Below are 12,503 nucleotides of genomic sequence, written 5' to 3'. Positions count from 1 at the left end.
GGTAACCAAAACCTTGAAGCGCACCCGGAAGACCACCGGGAGCCAGTGCAGCTCGTGCAGGAGAGGTGTTACATGGGAACGCCATGTCGCTCCCATTACCACCCACGCGGCCGCACTCTGCGCCAGTTGGAGCCTCCGGGTGCTCCTCAAGGGGAGCCCCATGTAGAGAGCATTGCAATAGTCCAGGCGGGAGGTGACAAGGGCATGTGAAAACGAGGGGATTGAGGGGTTTTCTAACAAAATTTTTAGTCAAATTTTTAAGGGATCCTAGGGAGGGGGAGGGTCAGATTGGAATTCGGGTTGTGGGTATGGGGGATAACCCACAAGGGGGAGGGTTGGGTCTGGCAGTGAAGCGTGGCATGGGGGATGGGGGACCCGGGATCGAGGGGGGGGTTAGAGCTTGTCGGGATAGTTTTTTGAACATCAGTACTGTAGGTGGGAGGGGTAGATATGGCGGGAGCAGGGGGCCATATCGTGTTAGGGGAGTGCGCACTCGCTGTCTACGAGCGGTGGCGTGCTCCGGCCCCCAAGGCTCTACTCGCTCCTCAGGTTGCATAGACCCTCAGGACCCAGGCCTTCGGCTGATGCTGTGCAATGCCAGGTCAGATCTAGGATGTCTTATTTTTGTGTTCCCTTTATTTTTTTGAGCAGTGTATATTAACAGATAATACAACTTATTATAACTAAAAATAAGTTAAGCTTAGTAGATGGAAATTTAAGATTAGGTAATCTAATTGTATCATCAACATTAATAGCGTGTTAAAGTATATTGTGAATTTAAAATATTAAGGATTAGAAATTGTGGGAATTTTGAGATACACTCCCGGGATTGATTAAATATTGTTAATATCTGGCTTTATTATTAATCCTACACATTTGGAATATTGAAGTTATGGTGGAATAATAAGTAATTTTTAAAATTAAATATTAGTAATTTAGTAGGCGATAACAAATACATGGCACAAAGAAATGTTATCTATGTTTAAATGAATTAAAGGGGAAAATGCTAAAGAATTATAAAGAAAAAATAGTATTGTTGAAGTTGGATGATTAGGATTACACATACTTATTTGTATCATTATTGCTAGCGTTGTTTAAAAAAGATCTGACCCAGTCAATACACTATCCACAAAATATGTATGGTGTGAAAAGAAAACTGCAAATAAAACATATTTTTTTTAAAAAAAGAAAACAAATCAGACCAAGATAAATAACTTCAGAAAATTTTACACTATGAATATATTAAGTTAAAAACAAACTAAAATCTTTTAGGGGGAAAATAACAACAAAAACTTACAATAACATGATTGCACACCCTCTTATAAGTAGGAATGTAATTCTGTATTCAGAATTAACCAATCACATCCAAATTGATGTCAAATGGTAGTCAATACACACCTATAATCAATTAAAGTGACTCTGATCAAGCCCATATAAAGATCAGGTATTCTAGTAACATTTTTCTGACATGTACTCAAGGAAAAGCTATGATCTGCAAAGAGCTTACAAAGTATCAAAGGGATCTCATTGTTGAAAGGCATCAGTCAAGAGAAGGATACAAAAACATTCCCAAGGCACTGGATCTGCCATGCAACACAATGAAGTTATCACTAAGTGCAGAAATATGACACAGCAGTGACATTACCAAAAACAAGATGCTTCTTCATGCAAACAAGAAGAAAACTAGTTCAAGAGGTTGTGAAGAGGCCTATAGCAATATTAAACAAATTGCAGGCATTTCTGGCAAGTACCAGTTGTGTACTAGAATCTGACAACAATCTCCATATTCTTCATATGTCTGGGCTGTAGAGTAGGGTGGCAGGAAATGAAGACTTTTCTTGCAAGAAAAATATCCAAGGCTGGTTATAGTTTGCAAAAGTCTGCATCAAGTCTGACAAAAACATGTGGCAAAATATGTTATGGTATGATGACACCATATTGCCCTAGCAATATGATAGATCTGATTTGCAAGGGAAAATGGGCAAAGATTTCCAAGACAAGATGTGCCATGCTGATAGGCTCTTACCTTAGTGGACTGAATGCTGTCATAAAATCAAAAGGTGCTCCAGCAAGTATTAGTTTAAGAATATGCACGCTTATACAAAGGTTTTTTTTATTTTTATTTTTCCCCTAAAAATTCAGTTTGTTTTTCAACTAAATTGTAAGATTCTTTTCCTTCCTTCCTTTCTTTTCTTTTTTCTCTTTCTTTCTTTCTTTTTTCATTTCTCAACTGCCAAACTCCCATATCAGTTCTGGACATTTAGCCACATCTAGCTCTTTGGTTGTCCCTGTCCAGCCCTCATGAGGTCCATTGGAAATTAGAAATCAGATATAAGCAAGTGTAGGAAATATGTTGCTTTATTTTAAAGACAACTGTTTTTCCCCCCAATTTACATGTGTGCATGTGTACATGCCTGCACACCTTCACAGCCCTCTTGGTTTGGTTCTCCACACCAGCCCCAATTTCTCATGAGGTTCTTGGGAAAATGAATTACTCACTCCAGCTTATATGTTATATTAAAGATGGGAAAAAAATCTGAAGTGAATTATCCTGGTCTGAATTTTTTTAAATCTCAAAACCCTGGCATATTAATAGGGATATGTAGACTTTCTAGATTCCACTATATGGCTAACAGAAGAACTTCCCATAGCTGAAGCAAGTAAAAGTAGCTGTGGCTAAGTAGACCTAAATTAAGGCATTACTTGTTATGCTACTGTCTTTGGAGACACCAGGCACCACCACTATTACTCCCCTGCCCCCCCAAAAATATGTCCAAACCATTACTTAACATTGTTGTCTGCATCATAATCTGCTTCTTAGTTGTAGGTCTGAGCAGCTGTAATAGAATTAATTATACTTCATTTTGCTGTCTTTAACAGTATTGACCAAATTTAAGAACAAATGAGAAGCGCTTATCAAGCTTGAAGAAAATAATCCATCAGTGGCACAATTTAAATTCTCTACAGTTCTCTTATTAATCAAAGTAACACTTACTATCCTATCTCCACTTCCCATTAACAGTCATTAAGCACTGTTGCTGATTGAAGCAATTTCTTTAGGGATCTCAACCTCATTTTTAAGGGAATCTTCTACAGTGGAAAACAATATCATAGAGGAACATTGACTTCAGGAGAGGAAGGAGGTTCTTCAATCATCTCTTCACCTTGACATTCTGCTACATCAAAAGTTCACAACTAAGAAAGCAAACAAGCAAGGTGTTCAGAACTTTCAGAGTTTTTTCCAATGGTAGAAAGAATCATCCATTATTAACACCAAGAGGAAAACATTTCAGAAGACAGCATTGGGAAGCTGGATCAAGTATCTAGTCTTAACTGATGCACTTCAAATTACATTGGAGCCTCCAATTTTTCAGGATCCACATGGCTGAATCCTATTAGAATGTATTGCCAAGTTCAGCTTTTTCCTAACTCATTGCCATTTTGGATGTGTTAGGCTATAGCTACCACTATTCTAAGTCACTATGCTTATGGAAACATATCCAAAAAGTATGAAACATACAAAGTTCTTGGGTTGTTGTCCATTGTGATGATATTATCCATGGCTACTCAAATTCAGTTTCAGTATTTACAATTCACCTCAACTTTACTGCTCTCTGTATCACTATTTTGTAAATTGGTGACTATAATCATTAGTTTGTAAAGTACTATAATCATTAGTAAGTAATGTACTAAATTATAAAAGGCAGATTTTAGAAATGTGTAGATTACCTAAGAATGTTTCAAAACCCTGGTACAATTGAGGTTGCAAAAGAAATCTGATTTTAAATGATTTAGTCAGAGAATTGAGTTGCTTTGTTTTGACTAGAAATGTTGAAGTGTGTCTACTCAATTCAGGTGCAGCTTCTGCGAGGTTCAGTTCGGCGTTAACATTAGCATCTTCAAGATGGAAAAAAGAGGTATCTGTACATGTGCAAAAGCCATTTTTATTATTCAGAGCACTGTGGTGCAACTATTACGATCCATTTATTATAGATATATAGTCCTGTTTCACTTCAGTATTTCACTTTAAAGGCACTCTTTGAGACAAATTGAAGCACATTTTGGAATTCCACAGAATATTAACATAAATCTAACTTCCTTTTACTTTGGTCCTGATCACATCTGTATTTTCACCTGTCTATGACACTGTCTTTTCTCCACATTTAATGTGGAGAAAAGCAAGGTTTTACACCTAGGCAGGAAAAACCTGGCTCAAAAACAGTAACTTGAGAGGAACCTTGGAGTCCTAGTGCAGGATCACTTAAACATGAGCCAGCAGTGTGCGGCAGTAGTCAAAAAAGTAATACAATCCTTAGTTGTATAAACAGAGGCATAGGATCAAAATCACGTGAAATATCAATACCGCTTTATCAATCCTTAGTAAGAACACACCTGGAATAATTTGGGCACCACATTACAAAAAAGATGTTGAGACTTTAGAAAGAGTGCAAAGAGGAGCAACTAAGACAGAGACAAAAACATATAAAGAAAGGGTGCAGGAATTGGGTATGGCCAGTCTAGAGAAAAGAAGGACATGGGGTGACATGATAGCAGTATTCCAGGATCTGAGTCTGCCACAAAAGAAGAGGACAAGAAACAATGGCTGGATACTAATCAAAGAGATAAGCAACCTGGAACTAAGAAGAAATTTCCTAATAGTGAGAACAATTAACCAGCAGAACAACTTGCCTCCATAAATTATAGGTTTTTAACTATAATTAGTTTTCTTAAAAACTAATGGTTTTTAAGAAAAGACTGAAGAACCACCTATCTGAAATGGTATAGGTTTTTCTACTTGAGCAGAAGGGGGTTGGACTAAAAGACCTCACAGATCCCTTCCAGCTATATTCTAATTGATTGATACCCTGGCATTGAAAGATTAAATGTGACACTCCTAGCTGTACCTTGGATTGATATGGATATATTAAGAAATATCATTTATATTCCATGCCATGCATAACGACGTTTAAATTTTATGGTGAGGATAGGGTAATTTTTTGCAAACTGAGAATGAGTTGAATCCATGCAGGTAATACAACATTCTTCCATATTTTTATAAAGCTAAAAATATGCCCACCACAAAAATAAAATGCTAACTTGGAATTTGGATCAATGTAATATCCGCTACTGTTAGAGCACTTAAAAAGGAAAGCATCTACAAAGTGTCCCATTAAACTGACAAATTTACAACACTATGAATAGAAAAGCAAAACAGGGCACGGTGTTTAGAAGCATGAATGGATTTCAGGTCTGTAGTCCTTCATCTTTGCAAATAAGGTTAGCTAGCCTATCACATATCTTCAAACTATTTATCAGTACTGTGTACAATTGTTGCTGGCATAGATACTAAATGGCAGGTTGTGGATGTTAAAGTATATTAGCAAATTGGTTTTAGATGAATTATGAGAAATCCAGTAGGAATATTAAGAATTCCTTGTAGTGCAGTACTCAGATGTTTGGCTTTGTAGATGTGCTTAACTGTCAGGAGCTGTTAAAGATAAACATATAGCAATTCTGCATCCTACGAACTACCATGGAAACTTAAAAGAAGAATCTTTGCTCATATTAGGAGAATCCAGTAGAAGCTTATTAAATATACCTGCATGCCTTCTGTTAGGTTATGTTGCTAAACACTTGATGACTTACATGTATGAATGAGCCAATGTAAAATTAAATTTCAAAATGACTGCTGAACCTATCAATTAAATCTTGAAAAATTGAATTTTTCATCAACACAGTAAAAAATCAAATTATGTGCATGCATGAGCCAATTCTTAGCAAAAGTGTTATTTTTTTAATCATAGAAGGCAAATGCAGAAGACATTGTTATTTTTACCATAGTAGACAATCTTTCATATAGAACTAAATTTGTATTCATCCTATAGAAAAAAATGTTTTATGAGAAGAGGGACCCAGTTTACATTTATTAGCTTTTAACTTAAATAAGGATTTGAAGTAGATTAAGCCTTTCTACAAATAAATAAGCTTGTTTGTATAAAACTAGAGATTATAAAGATGGCTTTACTCATTTATAAATTTGTAAATATTATGTATCTGTAGTAGAATACTAAGATAAAAAGATTCAAATATAATTAAAATATACTAAAAGAGAAAAACAAACAGCAAAAACTTGCCTTTCAGTTGTATCAGAACTAAACGATAACCATATTATTTCTCCAAACTATTTTCACTTAGCACAGTTCAGATGGAATTATAGCTATGACCTTTTAAAAATGTGAAGGAGTGAATCAATACCCTTTAAGAGGCAAGATTGCAGGAGGAGAAACCAGCCTAGCTATAATGGTGTGTATTTCTGCATCAGAAGGCAGTTGAAACCTAATTATCGTCAATCACGTACAAGGTAGCCTTGATGAGGGCAGACCAACACGGTATGATTGTGTGACAGGGAAAGAAAGACAGTGAAGCTGAACTGTGTATGCATAAGGTTTTTTTTGGACTATCTAAGAAATTATCCCCCTGTTCTAATGACTATCTCTGATGTCAGGAATATCACATATGACTGAATGGCAGCCTGCCCTTTCTCAATAGATCTCAAATCCAAGAATCATATTGTATTGTCAAAGTTGTCCAAATGTTTAGCTAGAAAGGTGCCATATATTATTAAATAATAATAATCAACCAATCAACAGCTGTTCTGTGCAATCTGAAAGTGTAGTTAGAAATAACAATTCTGGTAATTTATATAAGTGAGAACTGCAATGCTTAATACCCATTTTAACCCAATTTCCTTATTGGTTTTGATTTATGTGCTGGGGGGGGAGAGGAGTCACTGACTGTTTTGTTGAGATAAACAGCTGCTTGCCAACACAAAACTTCTTTTTTTGGCCCACATGAATGGGTCTCGTAACAAAGCATTTTAAAAGCAAAATGCCTGTGGACTACATGCACCAATAGAAAACAAATGCTCTTTCTTGGAGACATGTTTAGCAATCTTATGCTGCAGGATCATTGAATTCAATGTTATTATTGTTTTCTATGCCTAGGTAAGTAATATAGGGCTTAATGCAAAATACTCTTTATTGTGTGCAGCTCCCCAACTTTTACAATTTGTGCCATGTTATTTACTTTGCCATTTTTAAAATGAGGCCATGAGGCCATTTTTAGACTCATGTGAAAGATGCCTAAGCATTAAAAGGTACAGTTAAGTGGCATATCATGGAAGAAAGAGCCTCTCTGGTGTTTCTCAAATTATGAGGCATTAAAAAATGATTCAATGAAATTCATACATTTCAATCCCAAGAGCCTGTTGTTTTAGTTAAATCATTGCAGGGGAGACATGATTGAATACTGTATCATCCTTGGATTGTGAAAGATGTTGTATCACCCTATTTCTATCCTTATAGCCTTTCTTTTAGCCTGTTTTATTTCTCCTCCTGTTTTTAGCACTTGGGAAGAGCTTTTTATGGCTAGCTTCATTCTTCTGTCTCTAAAATATTGCCTAACAACATCCCTTCCCTACCTATTTAGTGATGAACTCCAAGGGTGGAGTTCTGTAGTGTACTGAGCCGGCTCCATGAGTCGGCCCCCTGTTGGTGTTGTTCGTAATGTTCTGTTATTCTATTGGTTAGCCGCCTGACAGCCCCTATATAAGAGCTGTCAGGCTGAGTTCGCGTGTTCTTCTTTGCCTGAGGCAGATTACGTTCAGAGTCGTTGTTTGCTTATTAAAAGGTGTTACCTCAGGACTGTCCAGTCTCGGCTGTCATTATTCTGCAGTGGATATTTATCAGAGTTCCATGTTTTCTACTCACAAATCATTTCATTGCTGGCATATCTTATAGTTAAAAATGTTTCCTAATGTTCTACAGCTCCAGTTCCTGCCTCCTGTTTTTTGAGAAATTGGAAATTGGTTATCATGTCTGCAGGTTTCTAAATCCTACAGGTGTAAAACCAAATTCTTCTTAAACAACTTCCCAGCATTCCCTGCTAGATAATACAATACTATCCCAGTTATAATATTTAAAAATGCAGTTTTCAAACTGCTAATGGCTTTTTAAACTAAACCTGTGCTCTGCCTGTTTTATGCTGGTTATTCATCATCAAAATACTGGTGAAACTGGTACAGTCATCTTGGCGAAAGTAGCACTGAGGCAGTCACCATGACAACAAATGATGGGGCAAGGTTGAACTCTGCCTCAAAGAACTTTCTGTGGCACTTCCTGTTCCCACCCCATTCCTTGGAACTACTCTAAGCACTCCCCTAATATTGAGGCCTTATCTACCAAATGTTATGGCAGAGGAATTAATCTTCTTTATTTGGATTTTCAAGACTGTCTCATAATTGCAGCCAACTTTGAAGTAATTACCTGTACTATAATAAATATTTGTGTACGTTCAGTCTTTCCATTTATCAACAAGATACTAAATGAAGTGCTTAATTTTATACAATAGCCTAAAGGTGAAAACTTAATGTTAAGCTATGTTTCAGGGTAAGCAACAGAAGGCTCTTTAACTGTATTGATAGAAAGTGTCTGGCAATCACATTGTAATTGTTTCCTCTCTATTCCTTCAATCTTATTTTTTAAAGCATTCACACATATAGAGATACAACATAAGTTAGCTATAATAGAAGTGATAGAAAAATAAGACCTTGCAATATAGTTATTTTTAACACCAAGACTACTTACCCTGTAATTAAGCATGTACACAAAATTTCTTCTAATAGGAAAAAATTAGAAAATTTCCTATTTTAAAATAACAATCGTTTGCCATGATTTTTTTTTTTTAAAAAAACCCTAATTTGCTATCAAGGTCAATGTTATTCAAAACAGAGAAATAATACTTTAAAGACAATTCAATCTCCTATTTTTGAATTATAAAATATTGGTGGTTCAGATTTCTAAAATCCAGCTGAAATCCTGTTGGCATTGCAATGAAGAGGGGGGGGGATGTATTATGCTGACTTTGTAAACTGCTCAGAAACTTCCTTTTCTCTTCTCATATTTTGTTTTATGATTTTTTGGAATATGCATTGGGAGAGTTGAGAATATTCTAGAATATCCAGGGGTTTGCCATCATTTGATATAATCTCAGTTTACATTGGATGTCCGTGTGGAAAGGGATTTGTTACTCTGTCCAGATCAGAGCTCTCTCAAATTTTGATAAAGAAAATAATTCAATAAAGTAACACACACACACACAAACACAAATTACTTTTTTCAATATATATAGCAATAGCACTTAGATTTATATATCCCCCATGGTGTTTTACAGCACTCTTTGAGCAGTTTATAAAGTCAACATATTGCCCCCAACCATCTGAGTCCCCATTTTACCGACCTTGGAAGGATGCAAGGCTGAGTCATCTTGAGCTGGTCAGGATCGAGCTCGTCGCTGTGGGCAGAGTTGGCTGCAATACTGCATTATAACCACTGCGACACCAGAGCTCTTATATATAATTTCTGTGACACTGTCAGATATCATGCTGCTTAAAACAAAGACTTCCCTCTTCAAATTAAGCTCATCTCTTTGTGATTACAGACATGACCATGTTCATTTCACAGATACTGAATCTTCAAAAATGTATTTTCAACTTCTCAGTTTTGCCTTAGGATTTCCTTGTTGTGTAATATCATCAAATCTAACCTTGCTTATCTTTCTTTTTCTTTTTTGAAATCAACAAAGTCAGCTAGATATTCCAAACTACTATACACAGCCTGAAGATTTCTTTCTAGAGTTTAAAATTTGTTGCAGATTGAATATAAAGTAATGTTGTTTTATTAGAGGTCATTTTTACAATATTAATTGTAAGTCATAACCTCTTATATTTATTATATTCTCACTCCCAAATCTATAAGGTTTCATAAATATATTTAGTATTATTTGACATCATGATCTAAGAAAGATATGGAAATTGAAAAGTAACTTGCCACACATTAGAATCAAGAATCTACGAGCTGCAACGATTTTATCTGTGGATAAAATTATCTGGATAGCAACAATGTAGACATTTTCAATTGTGAGTGCTTTCTATCTGTGAGAGAAAAGTAAGGACCAATCTTTTGTTTCAGGGAAGTAAGCTGTACAAAGAATTTTGGATTGCTGGCCATACTTGGTCTCTCAATAGTGTACTAAGGCAAGAAAGAAGAAAGTACAATGGAACTTGTGATAAAAAAAAAGCCCAAAAAATAAATTTGATACTTTTTAAATTTAACTTCAATTAATATGAACCAATTAATAGCAGTAAATATTATTACTGCCTACATCTTTAATAATTTTCTAACATGGAACACTGAAACTGTAATTCAGCAGTAACTTTTAGAAGGCCTTAAGAGATGAACCTGTGAGCTAGACTACAGCTTGTGCACCCCTAGTTTAGAAAATCGGATAAGAAATTAATCACATTTTTTAAACTGGATTTTTAGAGCTGGTATTAATGTTATAAAATCTTGCATATGTTGTTTTGAAAACTAAGCTCTATCATCTATGATATGTATTTAAAAGTAATAAATCCATTTTATTTTTTGTTCTTTTAATATTTAAAAACTATATTTGGTTAGTGTTTTTTTCCCCACAGGCCAGAAACATTTCTGTCTGTAGTCCTATTCAAGACTGAATAAAAATGGGTTTTAGATTCGTAATGTGCATTGAATTACACAGAATTATAACACCAACTTATATAATTCAAGCCATTTAAAAGGGATCCGCATAATTATTTTAGAATTGAGGAGGAGAGGTTACTATTTAATAATAAAGAGTCTGTAATAGATGGTATTCTCATCAGGCTATTATAAAGACACATTTCTCACTCCCTCCACCCAGTAACCTTTACTTCTGTGATATCCTTGTCTTGACCAATAAATCACATCACTTATCTTCTTGATTGCACAGGTTGCCCATATTGGTTCCCTCATTGCTCTAAATTAATCCCAATAAACAGGTGATGAACAACTGTTTGCAATATATTCCTTTGTGTTCCATCAATAGTAAAATATGGCCCAAAATTCAGAATCTCTCCATTACTTATTGGTCAGCCCTTTGGCAAAGATAAAAATATATAATTTCTTGGAGTTGAACTTGATTGCTGCTGACCACATGGACACATCCATGTTTTATTATTGGACTGAATATGGAAAGGATTTGCCACTGCGGCATTCTAGATACATTTTTCACTTCCCCAGTCTAGCCTATATTTGTGCTATCTTCTGATAATCTCCAACATATTTATCAATCTTCTTAGCTTCTGAGCCTAGAGAAGGTCAGACAGATGCTGCCACCTGCTGAAGCTTAACAAAGATACTGAGATACAATTTTGTGCCCAGAGGAGGGCAGACTATGTCACTCATTGGTAGGTGTAAAAAAAAAAGGATTTCAACCAAGCACAAAAGGTAGAATTATAGCACAGCCCCATAATTCACTCAGGAGGGTGAACAAAAAGAATTATTGCTTTCAGTAGATCTTGTCCTGAGACACTCTTTAATGCATCTTCAGAATTACAGATGTATTTGCAGTGTAAACACCCAACTGCAATGTAATTCAACTGTAAAACATCAGGTATTTTCTTGAGATTTATTTTATAACATTCTGAATTTCTATTCTTTCACAGGGGAAATAAAATTAGTTAGTGACCATTATTATGTTTTTAAAAACTCTTAAGTATGTATTTCTTTAGGGTTATCATTTTATCTGATATAGTTGATGGAAAGATAACTGGGCAGATAAATTGATATATCATTCTTTGGCAGCTTAATTTTCAGGTAGCTATGGTTTGTTTCTTGACTAAATTTTGCATATTAAATGTGTAATGTGTAAATGTTGCTTGCATTTAAGATAATTGAGGGAATATTATATTGACTATAAAGGCTTAGTGAAGTAACCAGTTTCCTTGGGTTATATCTATCTATTTTCTGAAGCCCTGATCTTAGTTTTCCCCCTAGTGTTCTGTATAATGCTGAGAAAGTGTCAAAAATAATGACTGTCTACCTATAGCTGCAATAAAATGTAGAGCATGGATATTATAGTTGTAAGTATCAAAGATTTATTTCATGACTGCAGGTAATGATGAATCTTTTAGCACAACTAATGTCTGGAGGAAACCTCTCTTCTCCTCTGGGCTGCCAGAGAGAGACTATTTATAGGCCTTTAGTATAGTGGGATTTTAGCATAAAGAGCAATGCATCTAAGGTGCCACTGGATTGGAAACATTAGGAAGGGCTTCTTTTATTGAAGATCTTTTAGTAGATGGCATTAGATTCCCCCTCTGTGTGTTTACGTCCCCCCAAAGACAGGGGACATATGTTTAACATCAAACCATTAATCCCTAAACCCAGATTCCTATGACAGCCAAAACCCAACAGAATGAGCCCTTTGCCTTAGCTCAGGGTAAATGTCGCAATTTACTGCTGATTTACAGAAGAGGGTCAGGCCATTAGAAACTTGGCAATCTTCAATACAGCTGGAAAACAATATGCATGATAAGCTAAAATTCAATACCTTATTTTGCTAATTAAATGGGTTCCCACCAGGACCAGGGGGTGGGTGGTGAT

At 35.6% G+C, this 12,503-nt stretch overlaps 1 protein-coding gene and 1 long non-coding RNA gene across 3 annotated transcripts in view; one reads left to right on the top strand and one right to left on the bottom strand.

The window, feature by feature from the left end:
* Positions 1-12,503, top strand: part of LOC148114323 (uncharacterized) — a 196,556-nt gene that overhangs the window by 123,949 nt on the left and 60,104 nt on the right. Inside the window, exon 5 of one of the 2 annotated variants that reach the window (XR_015734004.1) lies at positions 3,856-3,900. The exons of the other annotated variant lie outside the window; for it this stretch is intronic. The gene's annotated coding sequence lies outside the window, so the exon portion shown is untranslated. Of the gene's footprint in view, positions 1-3,855; positions 3,901-12,503 lie in introns of those variants that run through there. 2 annotated transcript variants of the gene reach the window in all.
* LOC148114324 (uncharacterized) overlaps positions 1-12,503 on the bottom strand; it is a 37,266-nt gene that overhangs the window by 6,794 nt on the left and 17,969 nt on the right. The window lies entirely within an intron of this gene.

This window comes from Pantherophis guttatus, chromosome 4, assembly GCF_059756535.1.
Source record: "Pantherophis guttatus breed Tessera chromosome 4, ASM5975653v1, whole genome shotgun sequence".
Lineage (NCBI taxonomy): Eukaryota > Metazoa > Chordata > Lepidosauria > Squamata > Colubridae > Pantherophis > Pantherophis guttatus.
Note: the sequence above shows the minus strand (reverse complement) of the source record. Positions and strands in the feature narration are given on the sequence as shown.